The 23,545-nt window shown below is 37.5% G+C and overlaps 1 long non-coding RNA gene across 2 annotated transcripts in view; it reads right to left on the bottom strand.

Annotated features, from left to right (window-relative positions):
- Window positions 1–7,414: 7,414 nt before the first annotated feature.
- The window catches only part of LOC122233762, a 144,209-nt gene continuing 128,078 nt past the window's right edge, over window positions 7,415–23,545 (bottom strand). Inside the window, exons 3-4 of one of the 2 annotated variants that reach the window (XR_006211476.1) lie at window positions 7,812–7,847; window positions 7,651–7,706 (exon numbers count right to left, since the gene is read on the bottom strand). This is a non-coding gene — a long non-coding RNA (uncharacterized LOC122233762). Of the gene's footprint in view, window positions 7,848–23,545 lie in introns of both variants that reach the window. The other variant, XR_006211474.1, reaches the window with a different exon arrangement.

Raw genomic sequence — 23,545 nt, 5'->3', positions numbered from 1 at the left:
TCTTATCTAAGTGCCTTCTCCAAACTCTAAGTGGTATTGCCTTCCCTCCCAAGCTTGTCTCTCAGTGGCTTAAGACTCCTTGGAAGGGTGGGGGGAGGGCTTCTCATCATCCTGCCCCCTCACCTGCAACTGGAGCCAGGCACCTGCCATCTCCACATCCTCCCAAAGCCTTCACCATGCCCTGGGCATGGACACTTGCAGGGTGAACAGCAGCCCAACTACTCGCCTGCTGGCCCAAGCCTTCCTGGCTGTGGCCCCCTGGCATTCTCTCTTATTGACCTCAGGCTGCCAGTGCTGCCTAGGCCCCCTGCCCCCTCTTCCCAATTGTACCCACTCTGACCCCAGCCCCTCTAATAAACTGGTGTCTACAGGACCAACAAAACAAAACAAAACAACAACAAAACACACAAACATACAAACAAAAAACCTGAGAAATATTTATAATACACTGCTATAAAGCATACAGAATAATTTGAATTTGGCAAACTTACATATTTATACACACACACAGCAAATGCTAAAGAAAATGTCAAAAGTATTTATCTCTGCACAATAGGATTATGAATGTTTTGCTTTGTGTTTTCAGTAATTTACATACACACACATACATATATAACATATATATGACATTTTAAATTTTTAAATGTTGTTCTTAAAATCCCTATAAAAGTCAGTAGCTAAAAAGAGAATGTGGAAGAGGCAGGAGGCAAACATAAAGCATAGAAAGGGCATCAGAAGGTGATGTTAACAGTGAGAAAATGAGTAGAGTTAGACCAGCACATCGAAACGGGAGGTTGTTCATCTTCAATTGGTTTTCCAATAACCAAGATTCCCACCAATTAACTTGCCTATCTGTAAGGCCATTTGAGATTGGGCAGTTGCCACACTGTAATCTTCTTTCAATTTCTGGGTCATTTCCATTGAAAATGGCAAAAAAGGGAAGTGGTTGACAAAGCCATTCTTCCCATGGGTACTCAGGTCAATTAGGGGCCAAGGAGAGAGCAAGGGAAGTTTCCTCGTTTCTCCTTAGAAAGAGACGTGGTGTCAGCAGCTATCTCTCTAATCTCATTCTTTTAACAAACACCTTGTCTCTTCCTGTCCCCATTGAAATGGAAGAAAACATATGCAGTCTGTGCCCTAAAATTTATATATAACCTAGCAACAATGTAAATAACAGATGTTAGTTTCCACAAAAGCAATTTCAAGTGGTACCTCAGGCCCAATTCTTGAAATTGTTTTTCACCTGGCTAGTGTTAAAGAAGAAACAGGGGAGGTGGAAGAGACTAGAAAATAGATGAGAGAGTAGGACAGAACATAGGTGTGGAACAAATGCCCTCAGATTCCTACAAATCCAGGGAAGGTATTAGGTACTCTAGTTTCTACCATAATGTCGTCAATGTCTACTCTCTAAGGCAAATGTCACATGTCTGAAGTCTTACCATGGGAAAGCCTAGAATCCTTGAAAACCCTGCTAGCAGGCTGGCATCTGCCTTTGTGCAGGGTCAGAACTGTGTTCTCACTTCTCGCTGTCTTAAAGTAGCCAGGAGAACCAGGCAGTCACCTTCCCTCACCTGTCACGGGAATGGCAGTGTTTTGTCAGAGACAAGCCACAGCTGATGATCATGTTAAAAACAAGAAATGAGCCCCAAATGGAGTCATGTATGGTAAGCTGCAAGTCATCACATCAAGACTTAATTACAGTTTTGGCTCTCCCAGAAATGGCACCTTAATCCAGTTAATCAGGAATTGTCATCAGCACTAGTAAGATAATCTGCCTGATAGACCCCTACCATGCCCTAAAGGAAAGTGACCTTATAATAACCAACTTGTTTTGCCTAGAGTAACTTCCTTGTTCCTGTTGCCTTCTACCTATAAAGTCTTCCATTGTGTACAGCTCCTTTCTATCTGTTAGATTCAAGAATTATTGAACAAAGCCATTAAGATCTTTAAAATTTACTCAGTTGAATTTTGTTTTTTAACAACCAGGATCCCAAGGTCAGGGCTGTCCCTATCATTGTATATCCCAAAAACAAAAACAAACAAACAAACAAAAACCCTAAAAGGCAGAGGTGATGTTCTCCCAAACACTATCCAAGAGTAATTCTGTAGTGCAATGAAGAGAAAATGACCCTATGGTTTGCTTGATTAAGACTTTCCTTCAGTCATGTATCAGTCATACTTCCTTTTGGAGACATGGAAGCCTTCAAGATAATACTCTATTTACAATATAAATCCAATTTTCCTTATTAGCTTTTCTGTTTTTCTTGACAAATTAACATTTGATAGACTTGTTAATTCTATTTAGAGACTTTGTTATGGGAAAAACAACCCTCTACAAATGACTAAATTCCCTAAGCTTACCTCAGACATAATTATTTGATACAAGGTACGAATTGCTTTGGTATTTTGGTAAAGGGGATTAAGATTTGTAGGATTTCCTTCCTCATTAACAAGAAAATGGCTGAGGGCAAATGGGTTGAATTTAAGGTTCCCCTGAAATATTGAATGTCCTGGAAATATTGGCCCTGACTGAATGAAAAGTTTATTTTGACTTTTCTTTGCAGACCTCAAGTCTACAGCAAACATGTATTCTGATATTTAAAAAAAAAAAAAAAAAAAAAAAAAAAAGGGCAATGTTTTATTATCTTGGACTAAATCTTTTAGCAAGGCTAAACACAATGAATTCTAATGCCACTTCCTGTCTCTCCAGGCTAGCTCTTATACTTCAGCAATGACCACAAAATAGATGTAGATTATAAAGCACTAGCTAGTATAGGCCTGTGGGTCTTGTTTCAGTATGAAACAGAGAAATGCCACTAATCCAATTAAGAAAGTTCAGCTTCCCAGGTCACTGAAAGAAAATGTCTCTCAAGAGAGATTTGGACATGATAGAATTAAGGTTTGATTTTCTCCAGTACAGTGTTTCATGGACCTCTAGGTCAGGAAATTAATTAGAGATAAGCAGAAACCCATAAATATGTGAAAATGTATTTGCAAGAAATTTGATAGAGCATTAGTTTCTCCACCATCTTATAAACAAACTAAGAACATTTCCACATATGTATCTCTATGCATGCCTTTCCTACTCTCTTTGTTTCTCTGGATAAAATCATATGCTACTGCCTAACCCAGATCTCACCTCTTTTGTAAAAAGTCTAAGATTGTAAAAGTCTAACATTGTTTTATTTATCTTAATTCCTATCATAGCCATTTACTGTTTAACTTATCATGAGAGACATACTTTAGTTATGTGATCAGGTACTGCTGGTGGTATGGATATCTGTCACTAGGGGCTGCCCACTCTGTTGTCAACACCTTTCCTGTATTTTGTAGTTTCCACATCATGAAAACAGCTTTCTTAAGGTGTAAACTAAAAACCCTACTGTATAGGACAAAAACTTGTGATGCATGTAGAAGCCACTTTTAGGCAACAGTCTTCAACAATAGAAACTTGAGCAAAGCAAAAAGGCCCACAGTGACTACCAAGCTGAATGCAACCAGGCTTATGAAGACATAGGTCCTAACCAACCAATGGGCTACTTACAACCAGACACAGTTCTTAAGATTCCAAAAAAGGGAAAATTCCCTAATCCCCTTACACCCTCCCTGTACCCTATAAGTATAGCCCCTCTCTACTACAAGGCAGACATTCTCTCCTTTGATGTCCTGCTCATGGTTTCCTTGCAGCGTTTTCAGTAACCTTTTCTCTCTTCCGTTCTGCCTTCGGTGAATTCTTTCACCACCCATGCTGCCGGCTCCCAACAATGCCCAGGATGCCCATCAATGCACACTTAGATTTTTTTCAACTATCTCCTTCCTTCTAAAGTTGCTATCCACTTCTGGAATGTGTCACTGTCCTGAAATGAAATTCTGACCCACTAGGTCAACATCTCTCAGATGTTAAAACGATCTGCCCTAAATTTTCCCTCTACTTACTTAGATGAAATGCCACAGTGCCAGGAGTGGAATCTGGCTTCCTGAATGGTCACCAGTGGGCTGAATTATACAACTTGGATGAATGAGGGAACTGGCCCACTGCAAGGTTGACCTTGGCCAACAGGAAATAGGAGAAGAATCTCCACAGATAAATTTTTCCTCTTTTTTCCCTTCTGAGCATAACCTTGAATCAATTCCTCTTTTCAGCAGTTCTGGAGAAGAACGGCATGCCAATGGACACATGTTCAACAGCAATCTCAGAAGTCCATTATAGCACCTTGTTCTGCTTCCACTTTTTCCTTATTCTCAGTCCTGAATTTGTACCTCTCAAATAAAATGTCAGCATATGAATCCTTTACTTAGGCTCTGCTTCCAGAAAGACCTGGATGACTTAACATTTCCCTGATTGTTTTGCAGCTATGGATGGACATATGCCCAGGTTTCATTAGTCAGGCGCACTTGAGATTTAGATGCAGATAAAAGCAATTTGAGTGAGTGACCACTGGTGGGGTCATCTTTTAGCATGTGCTTTGGTAGGAATAGTATTATTGATATTCTGGATTCCACATCAAAGACCCATGGATAACCACTGCCATCCAGGGACAGTAGCAGCTGTGATGTTTTTGCTAGGAAAGTCTCATACTATATTGGGTATGATCCTCACTCTATCATTAGCCTTTTTAATTAGTAATCTTAGTTCTATACTCCTTTTGGATATTCTGGAATAAACTGGATATTCTATAACAAATGTTTATGCTTAAATACAAATTTATTGTTTGCAACTAGGAATTCTGACCAGTAGAAGATTGGTTCACTGAACATTCAACTTTGAACCTCCTCTTTTCCTTGCAATCCTCAAAAAAAGAGATTAAAGTGAAATATCTAAATTTCCATTTTCCTTTGCAGCTAGGGGCATCTCTGTGGTATATTGCTGGTTTCAGAGATACAGGGGGAATTTCATAAGTGGAGCTTCACTTCTTGAGTAAAAAGAAAAGGACTTGCCATCACACTTTTCTCTTGTTCCCACCTTAAAGATTAATGTTATACCTTCTGCCACTCAGTCATCTTGCAACCATGAAATAATAGACCAGTATATTAAATATGGCAGAGGGAAAAGAAGGAACAAACCTGGGTCATAGATGGTAACATGAACTGGTATACTCATAAATGAGTTACTGTACCATCTCTCTGAAATATCTACACTAACCTTATACATAGTAGGCTGAATTGGGGCCCCCAAATGTCCATGCCCTAAACCCTGGAACCTGTGAATATATTATGTTCACAAGAGACTTCAAAGGTGTGAGTAAGTATTTTGAGATAGGAAGAACATCTTGGATTACCCAAGAACACCTTGGATTATCAAGGTAACCACAAAGGTAATTATAAAAGAGAGACAAAAAATCAGAATCTGAGAGAAAAAAATGTGAAGAAAGAAACAGAGGTCAGAGAGGAAAGTAGATGCTAAACTGCTAGCTTTGAAGGGAGAGGAAGGAGCCATGAGCCAAGGAACATTGGCTGCCTCTACAAGCAGGAAAATACAAAGAAAGGATTCTGTTCCCAGGCTCCAGAATGAACACAATCCTCCTGACACCTCATTTTTAGCCCAGTGAAGCAAATTTTATGACCACTAGAACTGTCAGGTAAAATTGTGTTGTTTTTAGCCTCTGAACTTTTGGTAATTTGTAACAGCAGCAATAGACAGCAAATGCAAATTATGACATTCTAAATCTATCATTTATTAATCAGAACTTGTGTTACTCACAAGGACATTCCTTACTGATGCAACAGCATCTTTTGTTTTATTGTGGAAAGGATTCTTTTTTTTTTTTTTAACGTTTTTATTTTTATTTTTGAGACAGAGAGAGACAGAGCATGAACGGGAGAGGGGCAGAGAGAGCGGGAGACACAGAACTGGAAGCAGGCTCCAGGCTCTGAGCCATCAGCCCAGAGCCCGACGCGGGGCTCGAACTCATGGTCCGTGAGATCGTGACCTGAGCTGAAGTCAGACGCTCAACCGACTGAGCCACCCAGGCGCCCCATATTGTGGAAAGGATTCTTGACTGAAAGACAGAAGATCTTGTTTTTCATCTTAGCTGTGCCACTAGTGTGCTTTGTGGACTTATCATCAGTTTATCTACAGATGGGGTTCAAATATTACACACAATATTGTGTAAAAGTTAACGGTCTTGGCATATGTAAAGATGTTGCATAATCTCTAAAGTGTCATATAATAATAGACTCAGCATATACATATCTGGATTTTTCTTTTTCCTGTAAATTTAGGATGTTTAAGTAGATTACAGATGTCAAATACTTAACATACCTGCCACCATTTTCTATGCTGGGCCCATGCAGACATAAGTAATTAATCACAGAACTTTTTTTTTTCTCAATCTAAATACACCCCCAGAATTCTCAGTAGCTTCTCCATGCAACCACTATTGTTTCATCAATGTTGACCCAAGACCATAAAACAATTCACAATGCCAAGATTACATGGCTTGTAAGATCTATCTACAACATGCCAATTCCAATATTTTGTACATATGAGTAAACTACAAATAATAGGAAATCTTATGCTATAACATAAGTTCAGTGTATAATGCATGGTTCATTTAAGGAATGCAATGGAAGATTGTTAGTATAAATTTAAAACTCAGCATGATGCTATTGATATGTGTATTTTATGATATAAAATAGTTTACTCAACAAGGTAAAACTCAGAATATAATTATTGTGTACTCTAAATCATGCTTTTATTACCTTAATTTTATTTACTTTCAAGATCATAGTGTTCCATCTTTCTTCTTCCCTCCCTTCCTTCCTTCAAGGCTTTATTTCTTTCTGTCTTTGCTATAAACATACTCATGAACACACCAAACACACACGTATGGACTCAAACATACACAGGGCTATTCAAACTTTCCAAAATCTAAAGAAGAACCTACACCAAAAACAAATGTATAATGAGGTATTTATTTCACATAAATGAGATTACACACACACCTGGTGAGTGTAGGGCAATAATTTCTGGGAAATGCACTAAGCTGTATTTAGAATGGGACAACTACGAGTCCAGTTGAGTACTCTCTAAAATCTCCAGAAATTTAGAAGTTACTGGAAATTCCCAGACATTTGAAGTTCTCTACTCTCCAGGTAGTTAAGTAATAAACATCAAGATTTAACTTCAGACCACAATTACAGTAATCCAACAGTATCATATTGACTTCCTTAGCCAAGATAGCAACTAGTGAGAGGTATTTCATTCACTTCCATAGAAGGAAAAGGTATGGCTATGGTCAGCGAATTCACTGAGTGCCAGATCAGGGTCAAGCCCAAGCTGTAACACATTGATCTCAGAGGATTTCTGAGGCACTGAAGGCTCAAGTTCCAGCTCTTTTCAAATGAGGCTCTGCCTCAAGTATTTACCAGAATACTTCCATCTAAAACCACCATCCATTGGTATCTTATTCCTAACTAGGATACAACTTCAGTTAAATGCATGCTACTTACTGGTTATTTATTTTAGTGAAACTACTTTTGGATTAGTATTTCTTTGGAGATCAATTTTCCATATTATATGTTTCTTGCCTTTTCACTTTACATGAATAATTCATGAGTGGGAGGTTGAAATATTTATTTTTAGCACAATTTCCTCTATTTTCACATAGGAGAAGAAATAAAACAGGGAAAAGGAATTTTTTCACTTACTGCCTTCTAATTTCACCTTCTTGTGTTTTCCAAAAATAAGTCCATTCCAACAGACACTAAAGAGGAGAAATATTCATGTCATGGAGGCAAGAAAATCTGGTCATTAAATTACTCTTGAAAACATACACTCACAGTTATATTGATTAACACAGTCTACTAACCAGAAATCCATTTGGCCTGGCCCCAAAAGTCAATGCCTGGAAAAACAATAATAATTGAAATTCTAATTCATGTTTTCTGGTACAGCAAAGCATTTCTTAAGACTGCTTATGCTAATTACATTCAGATGCATCAACATTATGATATTATTAAAAGTGAGAGGAAGAAGACAAGTCAAATTCTATTACCACAAATGAGGTTTCATGTTTCCATACTAGAACTGTTAGCTTGTTCATTATACATAATTGTAGTTTCAATGATGGGCTGAATTCCAGGACAGAGATAAAGAATCTTAATGGAGGCAGTGATGTCCTATTGAAATATCTGTGTTCTGCATCTAGATATGGGAATCGAGAAGTATCACCACTGAAATATAATGTTATTTTTAGTAGCTCATGAGTTACATAAAATGTAGACTAGTATAAAACACAGTTGTAATAAAATGATATTCTATTTATGCATTGTAGTAAAAAACAATAACAGAATGATATTCAGTAAGACCTATATCCCTACAACAGTGAAAAATATCAATAAACATGATTTTGTACAGAGACATAGACACACATACTCAACTAAAGCCCTTTTGGGAAGGCCTGAAACTAAAGCACTCATGATTTCAAAATTTTACCTCAAAATGTATCCTGATCCTTTAAGACTCTTCCAGTTGGGGACTAACCTATGCCATCTAAATATTCATTATGCACTCGACCTTAATTCCGTCTTTAACTATGTAAGACAAATGTTAAAAAGTCCTGTCTTGTATTCTATTAGGATAATTTGCCAGCTATAATGAAACTATGCATGTGAGACAAACAATTTAAGCATAAAAACCATACAGTGAGGTATGGTGCACAATAGAGAATATACATGCAGACAAAGAGAAGAAAGAAAATTTAGGAGATGGTGGGATTAGAGTTGGATTTGAAGGGTAGTTAAGAGGTAAAAAAAAAAAAAAAAAAGTCCAGCAAAGACAAAGTCAGCCACTTTAATTTGATTATTATTGAAAACCAATCTAATATAGATAATGAGTAAACATGATGTAGGGGAAACAGTTCTGCTTAAGTTTAACTGATGAGTGTAGGTTACATACATACAGATCACTTTCATTTTTGTGACAGCATGATCTTTATATATTTTCGTTGCCTCCATTAATCACTGTCCAATTAACTATGCCATTTTACTAAATTTGCTTATAAAAACATTTAATTCTCAGAGGACCTGTGTTTTCTGTATAATTTTTCTGTAAACAAACCTTCTAACATCTTGGGTAATTTTTCCCTTTTCTGTGAAGAAACTCAAGCAATTTTAAATTTCATGCATCTCGCTAGATAATCACAACCATAAACATAGACTCTAGTTATGATCCCTTACAGAATTTCTTTTACTGAATTGAATTCCACAGACTACCTTAAGAACTTTACAACAGCTGTATGAATATTACTACATTTGTAACTGTTAGAGGAAAGCTGGAGATTTTACACTTTGTATGTATTCTATTGATACCAGTTATATCATACCCTTTTTTCATGATAAAGATACAAAGAAAATGTTTCTCTCCAGTTCACCATGATGCAAAGCTCTGCTTCTCCTGAACAGAAGACATTCTTTAATTTTATAATCACCATAAATCCAAACACAGATATTTTCCTCTTTTCTTTTTGAAAAAAGAATCAAAGAGAGGTTAAATAAATTTTAGACTAATATCTCAATAAATGGCAGGTGGTCAAAATATTTCACCCTTTCCTATCATAGTAGAGGAAATTCAAATTCCACCCAGGTAAACTCTACAAAGAAGATCTACTCCCAACTACTAATTGCAGAAATATCCTCATTGAATATGTAACCTCTTTTTCTTCCTCTAGTTATTCTAGAAATCCAGAATCTGCTTTACTAGCAACCACATATATAAACTGTCAAAGTAATTAAACTCACATGCACTTCCTCATAAATCATCTATTTTACAATAGTGAGAAACATTAATTTTTAGATCAAACAATATAGGAGGACATATTGGAAAATAATTTTGAGACTCTAGTACCAACAAGTAATCCATTTTTAATACTTCAACAGCTAATCATTCATGCATTAATTTTGAGTTATCTAATCTATTTTTAGACTTTGCTTTTTGGTTTCAGTCCATGACTCAGTTTAATAAGCTAGGTAGCCAACAAGTCTAGTGGGAAAACTCTTATGCCTGAAGACCAAGTAAGACACAGGAAAATGATGCATGGAAGACATGGAGCTTTCACCTGGTCCTACAGCCTCAGTCTCCAAGTGAGATTTTCAGAAATACAAATCTGGACCACAAAACTTGGCTGGGAGTACCGAAAAGACACGATTTTGGATGTGGAGGATGGCTGCGTAAGTTATCTTCCAGCCTAGTCCCTCAAAGATTTGTGCCAATTTTCTCAAGAATGGGGAGATATACTAAAAATTAATCAAGAAATACTCTCCATTTTTAGATGTACAGTAGGGAAGAAAATGGGGTCACTCTGATTTTTGACTCACAAGTAAGATCAGTGCATGTGATAAGAGGATACTTACCACCAATCTCTGCATAACCACAGTTGGAGAAGAACAGAGAATTGCTAGTTGCCAGAGTGGTGATACAGGAAATATGACCTGAATGCAGCTGACAGAAAAAGTCATGCCAATAGAAAAGGATAAGGGAGCAAATATGAAAATGCAATGGGAAACAGAACAAGAGTTCCCTTCACCAAAAAGTAGGCAGAATCTAAAATCAGAGAAAGAGATCTTACCATCATTCTTTGCCTTTATTGGTTAATTATACCCAACAGCTAATAGAGTGTTAGAAAATGTGTTTATGCAAGTATGTAAATGGGTAATAGCCTGCCAAAGTAAGAATATCGTAATTTAAAATTGTGAGATTAATGTCAATATTCAAGTTCAAGATTCAGAATAAGAAGCTCAAAACAGCAGAGAAACCAACAGAGAAAATGAAAAAAAAAAAAAAAGGATGTGTTCAAGGCACATAAATAAGACTCCTATAGTGACTGAAGCATACCTTGAATAAGGAGGTAAGATGACAGTGGAAAAGGAGATTCAAGTCAGATTGTCATGAATCTTGTAGACCAGGATTAGGAGCTTAAATGTGTTCCTAGAGAAATTTGGGAGTCACTGAATATTCTAGAGTGGGAGAATCTTATTTGTATCTAAAAAGTAACAATGCTGGGGCGCCTGGGTGGCGCAGTTGGTTAAGCGTCCGACTTCAGCCAGGTCACGATCTCGCGGTCCGTGAGTTCGAGCCCCGCGTCAGGCTCTGGGCTGATGGCTCGGAGCCTGGAGCCTGTTTCCGATTCTGTGTCTCCCTCTCTCTCTGCCCCTCCCCCGTTCATGCTCTGTCTCTCTCTGTCCCAAAAATAAATTAAAAAAAAAAAAAAAAAAGTAACAATGCTAATGGTTTGGTGGATGGAGCTAAGGATGATCGTGGGCAAGGGATGCTGAGGACCTCCTCCAAGAACCAGACTGGAGATAATAATGAAAAAGCAGATGTGAAAGACGTGTGGCTTGATAGAAGCAAAAGGATATGGCACCTAATTGAAGTGGAGGGGCACTAGGAGATGCCAAGAATTCACTTATTCAATTTCCAAAGGGACTTATTAGGAGCATTCCAGGTGCCAGCGACTGTGCTTGATATAATGGTGGACCAAAATAAATACATTCCCTATGTTCTTGCAAGACAGTGGGCAAGTGAAAAACGGCCCTGTATTTAATAATTACTCAAGTGTGTTTTTTGCTTCAGGCTGTAGCCCGTTCTAAGAAACAAAAGTCAGTTTTGAAACAGCTTGTGCAAAATAAAGCTAAGAGATCAACTCTGAGGAATTAATATGATACGTTTAATATTCTTAAGAGTTAACTAAGGGAAGGAACATCTGAGAGTACTGCAGGTAGAGAAAGGACAAGGACAAGGTCGTGGAGGGCTGGGAGTCTAGCACTGCCTCACTTTAAACAGATTTTAGTGGGCTCCACAATAGATAGTGATGTTGTAAGATAGAAAATACAGGAAGAAAAGCAGGTCTAAGGGAAGTAGGGGAATAACGTAAAAAAAAAAAAAAAATGTTGTATGTAGGAAACTGTGAGTTTAAAATGCAAAACCTCAGACAGGGAAAGTAGACAGACAGAGCTGGAGGTAGAAATTATGGACTCATCAGTGTCCATGTGATATTTTGACTCATGACTTACTGAAGTTGCCCAGGGAATATATGTAGGAAATAATACGCTCAAGAATGGAACTCCAGGAGGAAACTAGTAATTAAGAAATAAGTAAAGTAAAAAGAGTGACAAACAGAGACTGGGGAAAAAGTAGCAAGGCTGGAAGAGGGACACAAGAATGGTGTTACAGAATCTAATGGCAGCAACTTCCACAGAGAAAACAGCTGATTGGGTTAAAAGTCAGAGACAAATCAAGTAAAGTGTGCTATAGGGTCTATGGTTGGGGAAGCCAAAGGTTCAAGATAACCTCAGCAAACAAAATTTCAGTTCAGGATCATCAGGATAGTTACGTAAGACTGGGAAGAAAAGTCCCACACACATTAAAACAAACACAAACAAAAAAGTTTAATTTCTATAGCTTTTGGTCGTACTTAAGTCATTTTTTTTTCACATAAATCCTCCACTACCTGTCCTTAAAACCTAAGATTGAAAAGCCAACTTCCATGAATGGTTAGATACTTGATGTGGGACAGTTTATCATTTTTTAACTGGCCTGATTCCGTTTTATTTTTGAAAATAAATCCGGCATAACTTGAGAGAACAATATTTTTTGTTTTGCGATTTCCTTGTAGAATCAGGTTTGCTTTTCAGAAAGACAAAGGTTATGTGTGTGGGGGTAGGGTCCATCTTAAACAGCAGATTCCAAGAAAGCATTTTGTGGTGTGGGTGGTTAGGCAAATATTCTTCCCTCGGTTCCGGTACTTTCCACTGGACTTTTGCCTGCTAAGTCTGAACTTGTCTATTAGGGGAAGCAAAGAATGTGGCAGAAACATGTGCCAGCAAGTGCATGCTTATTTTGAAACAGACCCAAAGAATGAAGTATGTAGATCTAATGACTTTGACTGTATAAAAAGTAAATGACACTAACCAAGTGATTGGTTAACACAAATGTCAAGAAATTAGGAATTTTCTAAAGAAATAAAATGGTACTTTTCCAAGTGGTGGTATACTTTTAATGTGTTTTAAAGCTATAAATCCTTCTTAGTTAACATATTCATATAAATTAATGCAAGAGAATCAATTTTCCTCACTTTACCACTAGGTACCCGGTAGCCAGATGCATGCATGTGCGCGTACGTGTGCATGTGCACACACAGACACAAATCCCACAAAAACCAAAAGAAAACTAACAGGCCATGTGGAGCTCAGATAATCTCCAAGCTAGTAATAAAAGGACAGAATACATTTTTTTACTTTTACACTAATTACTTTTAAATAAATAACTTCTGGAAAAATTCACTCACACCTCAAAGAGATTTGTTATTTAATTCACTAGAACACAGAGGAACTTAAGAATGAATATATATGACACAATAATGTACATGTGTCAAGTTAGAGTGCCAAACTAATTTTATTTTAAGCAGTGAGCCTTTGCTCCATATTGACTGCTAGGTTTGATTTCTTTCCTTTTAATCTATTAGAAAATCTCACTAAATATTTTTTTTTCTATCAGCTTAGCCTCACCTTCAAACAGTAACCATAGTGATAAAGACAGCTACTATTTTTCTAGTATCCTGTACAATGCAGGAAACATGGGATAGGTGCTTTACAAATATCCCATTGTGCAGATGAGGAAACTGAGACTCGGGGAGTAGATGTAATTTGTCTAGGGCCATACAACTAGTTGCAAAAGCAAGGACTGAAACTCAGGTATTAATCTGAAGTCCAAAGTCTTTCCTTTAGCTTGCTATAGTCCACTGTTACACTAACAGTTGAATACAAGGTGAATGAGAGACATGTGGTTATGATACACCATAAAATGAAAATAAATAAATAAAACTAAAGCATGGGGGGGGGAACCTGTTAAATATGTGAAGCTGAAGCTTCTTATGTGGTTTGAACATTCATTGTTGCAGCTGAAAACGATTAAATTCTGAAATCCCAATCAAGTGTTCACAAAATGATTTTTATTCTGGGATCGGTCTCCACATTACAATCATTTTTGTAACTTTCTTAAGCAATAAATTTTGGTTTGACAACCCTCTGCTTGAAACTCTTTCCCTTAGTTGTTAAAGTTAGACCAGTATGTGTTTACTCTCGTCTTCGCTGCAAACACGCCTACCTTCTTCCCTGGCTGCATTCATTCTCCAACTTAGCACATTCACAACGGTTCCAGTTTCTGCCCCCTCATTCTATTCTATCTGCCAGGCTAGCCATTGACATTAAAGTAAAAATCAGTGGTACAGTCTGCAAAGTCTGGCTGTCCCTTTTAAGGGAAAAAACTGATGCTTTACAATATTAAGCAATTTTCAAAGGCATTCCCAATGTGTCATCACTTTTATTATCTGCTCACACACTTTGCAATGTGACACAAACTACAAGACGTTAAATGGAAAGGAGAAAGAAATCCCTTCAAAGGAGGCTTAGGGACCTCTGATATTTAGGCTTGTAGGCAGTAGGTCAATTACCACAACAGAGGCTATTCTGTTTTGAGAAAAGTCTAGGCTCATCCTGAGGACAGACTGACAACAACTGTAAATATTGTCTTCAGCCACATCAAAACAAACACTCAGGTGCACAGTGTGAAAGTGCTGTTGGTAATCTACCCCAACCCAGGGACAATCACCACCGGCAGTGTTCTGTTTGAAGGGCAGAAGTTCAAGTGCTTGCAGGGCTAGCCAGGAAAAATATCATAGACCCTGAGACTTACCGATCAAAGTAAACTCAAGTTCCCTAAAGGAATCAGGATATGAACTAATATACATGTTTTTAAAATGAAGATACACTCAGATTATGTATATATAACCCCTGGATATCACCCCGTGGGCAACCTCGTCTAGACCACACCCTTTGAGCTCCAAAAGAATTTACAGAAATAAGCTTGGCATGGCCAAGCACTCTCGTTCATAGTTTTAGGATTGGAAACCTTGAAATTCCTCACATTTCTTCCAAATCAAGATATTTAGATTGCAAACCCTTTAATCCAACTAAAAAGAGATATTTGGAATGTCTGATCTCTCTGTCCAGATTCAAGAGTTGTTTTTCAATTAGTACCATAAATTGAGGAATTTTCTGGCATCTACCACTAAGTGAGTAAACTCAAAGATGATAAAATAAACTTAAAAAGCCAAAAAAAAGTTCATTTTAATTAACTTCCGGTGAGACTTAAAAGTCAGCCTAAACCACACAAAGTCAGTTTCTGAGATGTCGCTCTTTCTTATTTTTGCCAGACAGCATGACTCCACTTCCACTTATTAGGGCTGATTAGGGCTGTATTGCTTTTTTTAAATATAACTGACTTGTAAACAAAGAGAAAAGAATTCTCAGAAGAACCAAGGCAATATTGGCATCTCTCAGTTGTTTTAAATTAACGCACAAAAACTAAAATATGAACATATTTCAACATCAACAGTCAAAAATCTAGGTCAAGACTATGCTAAATTTATACCATTTCTGTAAATAAAAGGAATAAAAAACAAAAAAATTCACTGGGTTTTTCAACCACACTGTCCAACTCTCTAGGTCTATATAGTCTACATAACTACTAGCTTTATCACCCCTACATCTTTATATTTGCCCCAATATCCTCTCTACGGCATTAAAAAATATATGTAAGTGTCATCCATTTATTGGTACTTTCAGAGAAGCTGACATCATATTGTCATCAGGTTAGATGAATTTTTTCTTTTTCATTTAATTTAAATATACCAAAATGTATATTATTAGCTTAGGAATCTTTTCCATGTGAAAAATGTATCTTTTGCATATCAAAGAGGCTCAATAAGATGACAGCTATTTATAATATGTTAATTCAGTTCTGTGTTTAGCAGAATTGGCAAAAATAAGATTTGTAGTTTTATCCTAAGAAAATTGATTCATTTATCTGGCAATGACTCACTGTTTCCCAAATTCATCTTGAGCTGTGACCTTAGTCAAATCTGTCTCCATTGCTCTTAATGATGAGGAGTATTTGGCAATTTATCTGAAAAATTCATAATACCTACATATTAGTTACTATACTACATGCAGTTTACTGATATTATTATTACCTATATGTCAAGGCTGAATAACTTTGTAACAGAATGTTTTGAAAAATATTATTTAGCCTTTATGAATTTCAAGCAACAGTAGCTTACAGATGAGATATATAACGTGATTCTAATGATGGAAATTTTTACACTTTCCAAGTGTTGACAATTCTCTCAGTGTTCACCTGTCACTTAAAGACATGGCCGTCTGACAGAACACTGGATCGTTCCCATTCCTTCCCAAAGACATGGTGGTGAGAAAAGAAGCTCACAGTCTTTCCCAAGGGCATCTGCTCAAATGCCAGACTTATGGGACATGATCAGCAATTTGATGTTTTCTTCTGTGCTTTTGAAAAATGACATTCATCATTTTGAACAGTGAAATTTCCTTTCTTCAAGGACAACTTTGAGAAAGCACTCCAGGCCACTGTGGTATTAACTGCCTCTCTCACACTCTTTTCATCTACTTCAGTTGTGAGCCTGAATAGGTTTTTGGGAATCAGATTACATTGTCTTCATGCTAGGCTGGCCTGGGTAGCCCCAGAATTGATTCTGCTCTTTCATGATTGTTCAGCCCAAGGGTGCTCCACCTTCACCCCACACCCACCCCAGGACCCAGATCCCTGCTTGGGAGGTAAGTGACTAAACAATGATCAACTGCCTCAGGGTACAAAAAGTCTCCTCCTCCCACTAGGCTTATAGAAATGAAGGGGACCCATGCTGCTGGTGTCAAGGAGCTTGATAGTGGAGTAAGGGAAAGGGAAAAGCAGGACTAAAACCCAAATTGCAAATGAATTCCTACAATTTTGCCCTTATTAGAGGAAAACCACAAAAGTATTAAAAAAAAAAAAAAGGAATGAACTATTACCAAAGAAAGACATTACTGTGACATGATCAAAAACCAACACTACTCTAGTCTCAGTAATGCTTCTCAGCATTATTCAGATGAGCCCCAGACGGTATTCCTCCCTCCTCCCTCATCCTCTTCTCCCTCCTCTCTGATCTGCCATCTTCCTTTCAGCCACTGGCTCAACCCCATAGTTAATGACCCACTTACTTCCCCCTTGAAGCTTAATGTCCCTTTATTCCTCAAGGAGCACAGGGTGAAAGAAAACAGCCTTTGCTGATTCGGCTTCAGAAAGCCATAGCATAAAGACCAGCATATTGCTCCCTTGAGAGAAGTCAGATCACCTCCCCCAGTATAATTCCACTGAGTTATGATACCTACAGTCACTTCATAATGTCTCCATTTTACCAGAATCTTTTTTCAAACAGGGGGACAAGACTTCAGGATAGGGTTTTCCCCAAGGGCAGCAAGGGAGTAGAGGGGAGAAAACCCCATCCTGCTACACTTATGATGACAAGACACCTCAGATAATCTTCAAAACACCCCAAGAAATTATGTTTGAGTATCATTAGGCACATGGATTTCCCTAAACAAGTAGAATCAGAGAGTTCATGATTCTTTTTCAATTCTTAATTTATAACATTCACTCTTTAATAGATATCAAATGAAGAATCAATCTAATACACATCATCCTTAGCAGACAGGTCAGAAAGCCAAGACAAAGAGATGTTGACTAGTTGAGGAATTCTGACTTTTGGTTCTGATTCTCAAGACTTAATTTTTATCCCTTGTAAATGCCCCCATCCCAGAGTGAGGTTATTTCCTCACAGCCAAGAGATTGTGAAGTAGCTAGGGAATTCCGAACTGAAATATTTTCAAGCTTTTCTGTTACACAAGTGAAACATTCTTCACTCTTTTTTTTTTGTATAGTTTATTCCTTTGTTCTGAAAAACCACTCCAATGTGCTTTTTAGTTATACAAAGACCCTCCCCATAAATGATGATGCTTGTGTTTCAGCACCAATGGGTTAAGATTGTTTGAGTATGAAGCTACCAATGATGAGTTGAAAGCAGAGTCGTACCTCTACAGACCAGGTTATGTTTGAAGAAAAGGGGCTTAGCCAAGAACAAGATAAGAACAATGACCAGCCACCAAGGCATATGCCCAGCTTCTTGGCCTAAATTCCATGACAGAGTTGGCGAGATTCAGAAGGTGACAAAACCATTTTCACTGTGTACATGAGGATGATCGTTGGGCCTTGAGTCAAAGAAATCATGAATTTTTGCATATCCATCTGACTATTTTAACCACCTCTTGCTCATTTTCTTAATTCTTCAGTTAAATTTTTAGTAACCAATCATAATTATATTCATTTAAGCCTAATGTTGTCTTATTCTATCCAAAAGTTACTTCAGTGATCAAAGCAAGTCTTTTTACATTTAATTCGAATAACAAAAAGAGTCTTGAGTTGAGCTTTTCAAGCAGTTTTGAGATCCACAGATTTGAGGACAAAATGTTAAAGATAAATGTTAAAGAACTATTGAAGTAGTTTAGGTATAATGCAATGATGTGTGAAACAGGATGATGACCAAAAAATATATATACAGAAAAAGAAGTATCTGTAGAAAATCTCAGGTTAAATAATAATAATGATAATAGCGGGAAAGGTAAGTAGGCAACAACAACAAAAATGACCCCAAGATTTTTAGTGCACACTAATGGTGAATGAATGAAAAGTAACCAAAGTTGCTACATTTTTTTATAAATACTGAAATGTATTACAATATAGAAAGCTGAAAAAAGGGAAATTTAAAAAGTAAATAAGCCTGAACTACTTTATAACAGTTCAAAGTATGCAGATCAAGAGAAATCAGCATAGATTCTACCATATTACCATGATCTCATATAATCTTACCAAAATATCTCATAATAATGACACCAAAGTATCTCAGGATAAGGACATTCGCAAAAGGCATTCACACTGCATAAAGCAACTGCAAATATGTTGTATGTAGACATGAGCCCTAGAACAATGCTGACACAAATTCCTAAAAATTCCTAAAATTAGTTAAAAATTATAAAACCTTTTCTATGATTGCAGGTGATAATCATAATCTGTCCTTTATTCTCTTGCAAATCCTATTTTACCAAACCCGATCTGCCAGCAGCCTCTCCATGCAAACCTGTTGTTCCACCCTTCATGTCCACATAACACTCATCTTTCCATTCTTGTGTATATGGTGAAACCCTATTAAGCTTTCAAAGCAATCTTATACCCTTCCATCCCCTTGAAACAGGAGGATTAAGGGACACAGCAGACAAAACTATGGTGAAAGCACTAAGTTTCTAGAAATGAAAAGCTTCAGTCACTCTGCCTTCTCTAGGCAAATGGGTAGACTAGAAGAACGGGAGGGTGATGTCAGCTCTGTTCCATAGCATCCAAGACTGATCACTACATCAGAACTCAAAGCCAAGGAAACCGTATTACTGATGATACTGGTGAGTCTTACTATTTTCATTGCCAAAAACAGTAAAAATTGTTCCTTGTGCCCTTTCCTTCCCCCACCCACAAAGCTTCCCATCCTTGGCCAAACTCATTTCCCTTATTCAAAGGAGGAAAAACAGTGGCTTTTTTGCTTGCAGAGGCAAACCACAATGGAAGTTGCAATTCATTTTTTCGCCAGTCTCAACTCTACTGATGATTCTCCTGACTGAGTAAAAATTTTTAAGAAAGAAAAAAAAATTATGAGAAAATTTTTTAAAAAGGAAATCACAAGTAATTATATTTATCACATGATATTATGATGGGTTTCAGCATCATTTCCATTGTAGGAATGAAATTATCCAAAATTCAAGTAACTGCTCTTTGTAGAATATTCACTTTAGTGAATTTTGAAGGTGTTTTTAATAGAGAAAATTTAAGTACCCATATGTTATATCTATTAGAACACTGTTAAGTGTTAGGGTTTAGTAAGACTGCTGTTTCAAGGGTGTTTTTCCTAGTTACATCCCCTCACCTCCTATTCTTGTGTTCCATTTCCTTTTTCAAACCCTCTTGCTGTTTTCAGATGGTCAAGGAGCCATTAAGACAGTCAAATGGGGAAGAGGGAGAATGTCTGGATCATGCTGTTGGGAGAAAACCAAGCTCTGCACTCTTTTAAGACCCCGAAGTGGTTACCATATGAAAAATTTGTATTTGTGCCTCATGATTTTATCTGACTCTATTTAATTTTGACAGGGTTAGAACAAAGCACATGCTGCTTCTATTCCTATTTGGTTACCCCAATCACTCTAACATCTGACATCTGGATTATGAAATAATTTTCTTTGGCATAATTTTGGAGAAGTATCTTTTCCCTTTTTTTTAGTTTCGGGACATTTGTTTTGGGTAACTTCTCTGAGACCATGCTCCCAGATGTACAGTTTTATCTGACTGACATGGGTGACTACAGTGGTCCCAGTGACCATTCTCACTGATTCTACCCTACAGACACTTAATATGCTCAATTTTTCAAAGTAGGTAACTAAAAAATACCAGTCATTCATGCACCGGTCCAACAAACATTTACTAACAGCATTGTGCTATTTGCAATATGAAAGTGATGATTCTATGTTCAACTAATAGTGAATTTGTTATGTCTAATGTACTCAAATCTTAGGTCTCCCTATAGTGAAAGTTGGATTAAAGTAGGGACTACAGAAAGACAAATTCACATGCAGGCTCAATTTCACAACAGAGAATTAAAATTAGTACATGCCCATCCTTGTTGTCCCACCATATAAAAGTCAAAAAAGAGCAACCAAGAATATTGGTCTTACTTGTACACCTGCCTGAAAGAATGATAGAGTAAGTCAAAGAAGAACACACCTTTGCTATCTTGCAGCTGAAATAGTAATGTGTGTGTGTGTATTATATATTTGAAATCTCATTTCTTTTGCTAGTCACTATTTCTATTATCCTATTCCTTATACAGATGATCAAGTTCTCAAGAACAATATACAAAGAAAGGCAACAGTACAGCAGTATTTTTAAGAAACTGAAAGAAAGTGTAAGCCAAAGACTTTATATCCAGATAAGCTGAATTTCAACTTATCAGGGCTGTCACAAAACAATTTTAAAAGTGCAAGAACTTAGGAAATATTGCACCTACATGCCTTTTACAAGAAATCTTCCAGACAATGAGTTTCATCCAACCAAGAAATAACAGGAGAAACATCAGGGAAAAGCAGTAATCATGAACATTTAATGTGTTGAATTGGATATCCTTAACTAAAACAAAGTTGTTGACACAAATGGACGAAGAGTATAGAAACATTACACATTCTGGGGTGCCTGGGTGGCTCAGCTGCTTAAGCACCCAATTCTCGATCTTGGTTTGGGTCATGATCTCATAGTTAATGGGATTGAGCCCTGTGTCAGGCTCTACATTGAGGATACAGAACCTGCTTAGGATTCTCTCTCTCTCTCTCTCTCTCTCTCTCTCTCTCTCTCTCTCTCTATCCCTCCTTCACTCACACGCTCTCCCTCTCAAAATAAGTAAATACACTTAAAAAAATAAAAGAAACGTTAAAATGTTCTAACAAAGTAGAAAGAATGCGTCTAGAAGATATGTGGGAAAAGTAGAAAGAGGGAGGAAAGCAGAATATCGTCTTTTATTGTTGTACAAGTGAAAAAGGAAGTCAAAGGATACCATTAAAAATTCAAAAACCAGGGGTGCCTGGGTGGTTCAGTCGGTTAAGTGTCCAAGTTTGGCTCAGGTCATAATCTCACAGTTCGTGGGTTCGAGTCCCGCATCAGGCTCTGTGCTGACAGCTCAGAGCCTGCTTCTGAATCTGAATCTGAAGAGACCTGCTTCAGATTCTGTGTCCCCCACCTCTCTGTCTTACCCCTGCTTGTGCTCTGTCTCTCTCTGTCTTTCAAAAATTAATAAACATTTTTTTAAAAAATTTCAAAAACTAGATAATAAAGGTAAAGTGAAAAAGAAAATTCAAGAGAAAATCTTCATTAATTTGAGTTAAAGTGCTGTTAGACACCAAAAGCACAATTCAAAAAATGAATAATTGATAAATTAGACTTCATCTGAAAGAGCATAGGAGGAAAATGACAAAACAAGCAACAGAGAGAAAACTTTTATAAATCACATATATAATGAAAGGATTTTATCTAAAATATAGGAAGACCTCTCAAAACTCAATAATATAAAAAACAGCCCAGTTAAAAGACGGACAATATACACTTTACCAAGGAAGAATACAGATGGCAAAGAAGTAAATGAAAAGATATCCAACATCATTTGTTATTAGGGAAATGAAATTAAAGCCTAGTACTGAGTAACTGAAACTCCCATGTATTTCTGGTGGGATCCCAAATTGTACAACTACCTTGACAAATGGTTTGGAAGTTTCTTAAAAATTAAACATACACAAGAAGCACACCAGTGATTCTGCCTATCTGTCTCTTGCTTCAACAGTGTTTGGACAGAACAGGCCTAGGAAACCCCCTCTTCCAGCCTCCAACCACTCTCCAACCCCTCCAGTCCCAATCTCTGAGAAACATCTTTTTGGCCATTTTCTGCCTCCATTTTCTAGAACCTATTATTGCCAACCATGAGCTCACAGATTCATCAGAATCATTCCACTGGGGAGGCAGTCACAGTCAACCTCCTGGTCAACCTGAATCTTCAGGCATCCTACACCTACCTCTCTCTGCTTTTCTATTTTGACAGCGGCTACATGGGCACCTCTGCCACAAGAGCATTCAGCATCTCTAGAAGGTGCAAAACTTGTGTGGTGGGTACCTTCTTCCAGGACATGTGGAAGCCTCCCAAGGTGAGCAGGATGAAACCTGGGATGCCATTGAAACCACCATGGTCCCCAAAAAAGAATCTGACCCAGGCCTTTGGCATCTGTGTGCTTTGGGATGCACAGATGTCCATCTCTGTGACTTCCTGGAGAACCACTAACTAGATGAGCAGGTAGAACTATCAAAAAGATGGGCAACCACCTAATTCCACAGTCTGGCCATCCCTAGGATGGGGAGGGCAAGTATCTTTTCAAAAGGCTAATCCTAAAGCACTGCTAGAACCTTCCTCAGCTCAGGTACCCCTGTCTGCAGCCCCTGATGTCAGAGGATCTGCCTGAGCCTCTCCCTAGAGCAACTAGGCAGTTTTTAAACAAGCTGGAGCCCTCTCCCAAGCTGTGGGTCAAATGTAAGCAATAATATGCAGTTTTTTGCAGGAAAAAGGAAAACAAAAACAAAAACAAAAACATATACACTTACCAAATGGACCCAACAAGCCTCATATAGGTATTCACCCTAGATGAATGAAAACTTACTTTCTCACACACACACACACGCACACGCACACACCCTGCATACAAATATTTATAGTGGCATTATTCATAACCATCAAAAATTGAAAAAAACCTAAATGTGCTTCACTGAGTACATCGATAAAAAAAATGTGATATAGCTATATAATGGAATTTAAGTCAATAAGGAAAAGGAGTGAACTATTGATATACACAAAACCATGGACGAAGCACAAATGCATCATGCCAAGTCAAAGAAGTCAATTTCAAAAACTGGCATACTAGATGATTCCATTTATATGACATTTTGGAAAAAGCAATTGTAAAGGAGAGTTAAATATAGGTAACAGAGGCACTAGGATGAATGGCTACCAGG

The sequence above is a fragment of the Panthera tigris genome, chromosome A2, assembly GCF_018350195.1.
Source record: "Panthera tigris isolate Pti1 chromosome A2, P.tigris_Pti1_mat1.1, whole genome shotgun sequence".
Taxonomy (NCBI): domain Eukaryota; kingdom Metazoa; phylum Chordata; class Mammalia; order Carnivora; family Felidae; genus Panthera; species Panthera tigris.
This window is presented reverse-complemented; position numbering and strand designations above follow the sequence as displayed.